The sequence below is a fragment of the Arachis hypogaea genome, chromosome 20 (assembly GCF_003086295.3).
Source record: "Arachis hypogaea cultivar Tifrunner chromosome 20, arahy.Tifrunner.gnm2.J5K5, whole genome shotgun sequence".
Lineage (NCBI taxonomy): Eukaryota > Viridiplantae > Streptophyta > Magnoliopsida > Fabales > Fabaceae > Arachis > Arachis hypogaea.
Genome location: NC_092055.1, coordinates 36,162,953 through 36,169,287, shown reverse-complemented (window position 1 = coordinate 36,169,287; position 6,335 = coordinate 36,162,953). Strand labels below are relative to the sequence as shown.

Here is a 6,335-nt window from a genome sequence, read left to right as displayed (position 1 = left end):
TGCATGTTTATCTCTTTCTTGCATTTTTTCGAAAATTCATGCATTGCATTCTTCATGATCTTCAAGTTGTTCTTAGTAAGTCTTCTTGTTTGATCTTCATATTTTCTTGTTTTGTGTCTTTTCTTGTTTTTCATATGCATTTTCAATTTGTTAGTGTCTAAAGTTTGAAAATTTCTAAGTTTAGTGTCTTGTATGTTTTTCTTTTCTTAAAAATTTTCAAAAATAAGTCTTGATGTTCATCTTGATCTTCAAAGTGTTTTTGGTGTTCATCTTGACATTCATAGTGTTCTTGCATGCATCATTGGTTTTGATTCATAATTTTTATGCATTGAGTCTTTTTGATGTTTTTCTCTTTCTTCATTAAAAATTCAAAAATAAAAAAATATCTTTCCTTTTTTCTTCTCATAAAATTCGAATATTTGAGTTGACTTTTTCAAAAATTTTTAAAATTTAATTGTTTCTTATGAGTCAAATCAAATTTTCAATTTAAAAATGCTATCTTTTTCAAATCTTTTTCAAAAATAAAATCTTTTTCATTTTTTCTTTCATATTTTCGAAAATTTCAAATTGATTTTCAACAATCTTTTTTTTATTTTGTTTCATAATTTCAAAATCATTACTAACAATTAATGTGATTGATTCAAAATTTTTTTTAAGTTTGTTACTTGCCTAGTAAGTAAGGTTCAATCTTTAAACTCTAGAATAATATCTTTTTAGTTTCTTGTTAGTCAAGTAATCAACTTGGATCCCAAAAATCAAATCTTTTTAAATTTCTTTTTCAAATCTTTTTTAAAATAAGTTTCAATCACATCTTTTTTCAAAATCAATTTAAAAATATTTTCTAACTTCTTATCTTTTCAAAATTAAATTTCAAATCCTTTCCAACTAATCCTATCTTTTTGTTTCAATCATATCTTTTTTCAACACTACCTAACTAACTCTCTCTCTAATTTTTGAAAATCAGCTTCCCTCTTTTTCAAAATTTCTTTTCAATTAACTATTTATTTTAAATTTTAATTTGATTTAATTTTATTTTTATTTTTAAATTTTCGAATTTTTATTTTAAATTCAATTTAAAAACAAAAATATTTTTATTTTAATTTATTTAATTTTCGAAATTCTCTCATCTCTGATCCCCTTCTGTTTATTTATTCATCTACTAACACCCCTCTTTCACCCAAGAATTCGAACTCATTCCTCTCCCTTGTGTTTGGATTCATATCTTTTCCTTCCTCCATTATTCTCTTCTTATACTTACATAAGGAATCTCTATACTGTGACATAGAGGATTCTATATTTTCTGTTCTTTTCTTTTTCATATGAGCAGGAACAAGGATAAGAACATTCTTGTTGAAGCTGATCCTGAACCTGAAAGGACTCTGAAGAGGAAGCTAAGGGAAGCTAAAGCACAACTCTCTGGAGAAAATCTGACAGAAATTTTCGAAAAAGAAGGAGACATGGCCGAAAATAATAACAATGCAAGGAAGATGCTTGGTGACTTCACTGCACCAAATTCTAATTTATATGGAAGAAGCATCTCAATATCTGCCATTGGAGCAAACAATTTTGAGCTAAAGCCTCAATTAGTTTCTCTGATGCAACAAAACTGCAAGTTTCATGGACTTCCATCAGAAGATCCTTTTCAGTTCTTAACTAAATTCTTGCAGATCTGTGATACTTTTAAGACCAATGGGGTTGATCCCGAGGTCTACAAGCTTATGCTTTTCCCGTTTGCTGTAAGAGACAAAGCTAGAATATGGTTGGACTCTCAACCTAAGGATAGCCTGAACTCTTGGGATAAGCTGGTCACGGCTTTCTTAGCCAAGTTCTTTCCTCCTCAAAAGCTTAGAAAGCTTAGAGTGGATGTTCAAACCTTCAAACAGAAGGAAGGTGAATCCCTCTATGAAGCTTGGGAGAGATACAAGGAACTGACCAAAAAGTGTCCTTCTGACATGCTTTCAGAATGGACCATCCTGGATATATTCTATGATGGTCTGTCTGAATTATCTAAGATGTCAATGGACCATTCTGCAGGTGGATCCATTCACCTAAAGAAAATGCCTGCAGAAGCTCAAGAACTCATTGACATGGTTGCAAATAACCAGTTCATGTACACTTCTGAAAGGAATCCTGTGAATAATGGGATGCCTCAAAGGAAGGAAGTTCTTGAAGTTGATACTCTGAATGCCATATTGGCTCAGAAAAAAATATTGACTCAGTAAGTCAATATGATCTCTTAGAGTCTGAATGGATTGAAGGAATCATCCAACAGTACTAAAGAGGCCTCTTCTGAAGAAGAAGCTTATGATCCTGAGAACTCTGCAATAGCAGAGGTGAATTACATGGGTGAACCCTATGGAAACACCTATAATCCCTCATGGAGAAATCATCCAAATTTCTCATGGAAGGATCAACAAAAGCCTCAACAAGGCTTTAATAATGATGGAAGAAATAGGTTTAGCAATAGCAAGCCTTTTCCATCATCCACTCAGCAACAGACAGAGAATTCTGAGCAGAACCCATCTAGCTTAGCAAATATAGTCTCTGATCTATCTAAGGCCACTCTGAGTTTCATGAATGAAACAAGATCCTCCATTAGAAATTTGGAGGCACAAATGGGCCAGCTGAGTAAAAGAGTCACTGAAAATCCTCCTAATACTCTCCCAAGCAATACAGAAGAGAATCCAAAAAGAGAGTGCAAGGCCATAACCTTACTTGGTGTGGCCGAACCCAGAGAGGAGGAGAAGGACATGAATCCTAGTGAGGAAGACCTCCTTGGACGTCCATTGACCTATAAGGAGTTTTCCTTTGAGGAACCAAAGGAATCTGAGGCTCATCTAGAGACCATAGAGATTCCATTAAACCTCCTTTTACCATTCATGAGCTCTGATGACTATTGATCTTCTGAAGAAGATGAAGACATTGCTGAAGAGCAAGTTGCTCAATATTTAGGAGCAATCATGAAACTGAATGCCAAATTATTTGGCAATGAGACTTGGGAGGATGAACCTCCATTGCTCATCAAGGAACTAAATGCCTTGGATCAGCAAACTCTACCTCAAAAGAAATAGGATCTTGGTAAATTCTTAATACCCTGTACCATAGGCACCATGACCTTTGAGAAGGCTCTGTGTGACCTGGGGTCAGGAATAAACTTAATGTCACTCTCTGTAATGGAGAAACTTGGGATCTTTGAGGTTCAAGCTGCCAGAATCTAATTAGAGATGGCAGACAACTCAAGAAAAGAGGCTTATAGACTAGTAGAGGACGTGCTAGTAAAGGTTGAAGGCCTTTACATCCCTGCTGATTTCATAATCCTAGACACTGGGAAGGATGAGGATGAATCCATCATCCTTGGAAGACCCTTCCTAGCCACAGCAAGAGCTGTGATTGATGTGGATAGAGGAGAGTTGGTCCTTCAACTGAATGAGGACAACCTTGTGTTTAAAACTCAAGGATCTTCTTCTGTAACCATGGATAGGAAGCATGAAAAGCTTATCTCACTGCAGAGTCAACTAAAGCCCCCACAGTCAAACTTTAAGTTTGGTGTTGGGAGGCCATAACCAAACTCTAAGTTTGGTGTTGGGAGGTCCCAACAATGCTCTGCACATCTGTGAGGCTCCATGAGAGCTTACTGTCAAGCTATTGACACTAAAGAAGCGCTTGTTGGGAGGCAACCCAATGTTATCTAATTATATTTATTTATTTTCTATTGTTATTTTATGTTTTCTTTAGGTTGATGATCATGTGAAGTCACAAAAACTACTAAAAAATAAAAAAAAGAATCAAAAATAGAATGAAAAACAGCACACCCTGGAGGAAGAGCAGTCTAGCGTTAAACGCCAGAAACAAGCATCTGTCTGGCGTTTAATGCCAGAAACAAGCACCAAGCTGGCGTTTAACGCCAGAAACAAGTATCTACCTGGCGTTAAACGCCAGGATTGCACAGCAAGGGCATTTTACACGCCCAATTGGAGCAGGGATGTCAAGTCCTTGGCCCCACAGGATCTGTGGACCCCACAGGATCCCCTCAGGATCTGTGGACCCCACAGGATCCCCACCTATCACACCTCTTCTTCTCTCCTCTTCATACCTTTTCATAACATTCTTCCTGAATTAACCTCCACCAATCACCTCTATTACTCCTCCAAAACCATCATACAACCCACCTACACCCACCCACTTAAATTCAAACCATCACTCCCTCCTTTTCACACATTATAACCACCTAAAACCCCCTTGACCGAACCATTCACACACCTCCATCTCCTCCATTTTCTTCTTCTTCTACTCACTTCTTTCTTCTTTTGCTCGAGGACGAGCAAACCTTCTAAGTTTGGTGTGGTAAAAGTATTACTTTTTGTTTTTCCATAACCATCTATGGCACCTAAGGCCAGAGACATCCTCATTGAAGAGGACAAGCCCATCACTAAGAAAAGGATGGAGCAAATAAGAGATCATGGACCTCAACAAGAGCATGAGGAAATTCCTCATCATGAAATTCCTGAGATGCCTTAGGGGATGCACTTCCCTCCACAAAACTATTGGGAGCAAATCAACACCTCCCTAGGAGAATTAAGTTCCAACATGGGACAACTAAGGGTAGAGCATCAAGAGCACACCATCATCCTTCATGAAATAAGAGAAGATCAAAGAGCTATGAGGGAGGAGCAACAAAGGCAAGGAAGAGACATAGAGGAGCTCAAAATCACCATTGGTTCTTCAAGAAGAGGAAGACGCCACCCTCACTAAGGTGGACTCATTCCTTAATCTCCTTGTCTATTTATTTTACTGTTTTTTGATTTTTTGAGCTTTATGTTTTATTTATGTTTGTGTCTTTACTATATGATCACTAGTGTCTAAGTGTCTATGCCTTAAAGTTGTGAATGTCCTATGAACCCATCACCTTTCTTAAATGAAAAATATTTTAATTACAAAAGAACAAGAAGTACATGGTTTCGAATTCATCCTTGAAACTAGTTTAATTATTTTGATATGGTGACAATACTTTTTGTTTTCTGAATGAATGCTTGAACAGTGTATATGTCTTTTGAAATTGTTGTTTATGAATGTTAAATATGTTGAATGATGAAAAAGGAGACATGTTATCTGATAATCTGAAAAATCATAAAAATGATTCTTGAAGCAAGAAAAAGTAGTGAAGAACAAAGCTTGCAGAAAAAAAAATGCAAAAACAAAAAGAGAAAAAGAAAACCAAGCAGAAAAAGCCAAAAGCTCTTTAAACCAAAAGGCAAGAGCAAAAAGCCAATAGCCCTTAAAACCAAAAGGCAAGGGTAAAAAGGATCCAAGGCTTTGAGCATCAATGGATAGGAGGGCCTAAAGGAATAAAATCCTAGCCTAAGCTGCTAAACCAAGCTGTCCCTAACCATGTGCTTGTGGCGTGAAGGTGTCAAGTGAAAACTTGAGACTGAGCGGTTAAAGTCAAGGTCCAAAGCAAAAAAAGAAGAGTGTGCTTAAGAACCCTGGACACCTCTAATTGGGGACTTTAGCAAAGCTGAGTCACAATCTGAAAAGGTTCACCCAGTTATGTGTCTGTGGCATTTATGTATCCGGTGGTAATACTGGAAAATAAAGTGCTTAGGGCCACGTCCAAGACTCATAAAATAGCTGTATTCAAGAATCAACATACTGAACTAGGAGAATCAATAACACTATCTGAATTCTAAGTTCCTATAGATGCCAATCATTCTGAACTTCAAAGGATAAAGTGAGATGCCAAAACTATTCAAGAGGCAAAAAGCTACAAGTCCCGCTCATTTGATTGGAGCTAAGTTTCATTGATATTTTGGAATTCATAGTATATTCTCTTCTTTTTATCCTATTTGATTTTCAGTTGCTTGGGGACAAGCAACAATTTAAGTTTGGTGTTGTGATGAGCGGATAATTTATACGCTTTTTGGCATTGTTTTTACATGATTTTCAGTATGATTTAGTTAGTTTTTAGTATATTTTTATTAGTTTTTAAATAAAAATCACATTTCTAGACTTTACTATGATTTTTTGTGTTTTTCTGTGATCTCAGGTATTTTCTGGCTGAAATTGAGGGACTTGAGCAAAAATCAGATTCAGAGGTTGAGGAAGGACTGCAGATGCTGTTGGATTCTGACCTCCCTTCACTCAAAGTGAATTTTCTGGAGCCACGGAACTTTAAATGGCGCGCTCTCAATTGAGTTGGAAAGTAGACATCCAGGGCTTTCCAGCAATATATAATACTCCATACTTTGCCTGAGTTTAGATGACGCAAACTGGCGTTCAACGCCAGTTCCATGTTGCATTCTGGAGTTAAACGCCAGAAACAGGTTGCAAAGTGGAGT

At 36.5% G+C, this 6,335-nt stretch overlaps 1 non-coding gene across 1 annotated transcript; it reads right to left on the bottom strand.

The window, feature by feature from the left end:
- Positions 1-1,850: 1,850 nt before the first annotated feature.
- Positions 1,851-1,958, bottom strand: LOC112787782 (small nucleolar RNA R71). Its single transcript, XR_003195174.1, has one exon. It is a non-coding gene; the product is annotated as a small nucleolar RNA R71 (small nucleolar RNA).
- Positions 1,959-6,335: the final 4,377 nt, after the last annotated feature.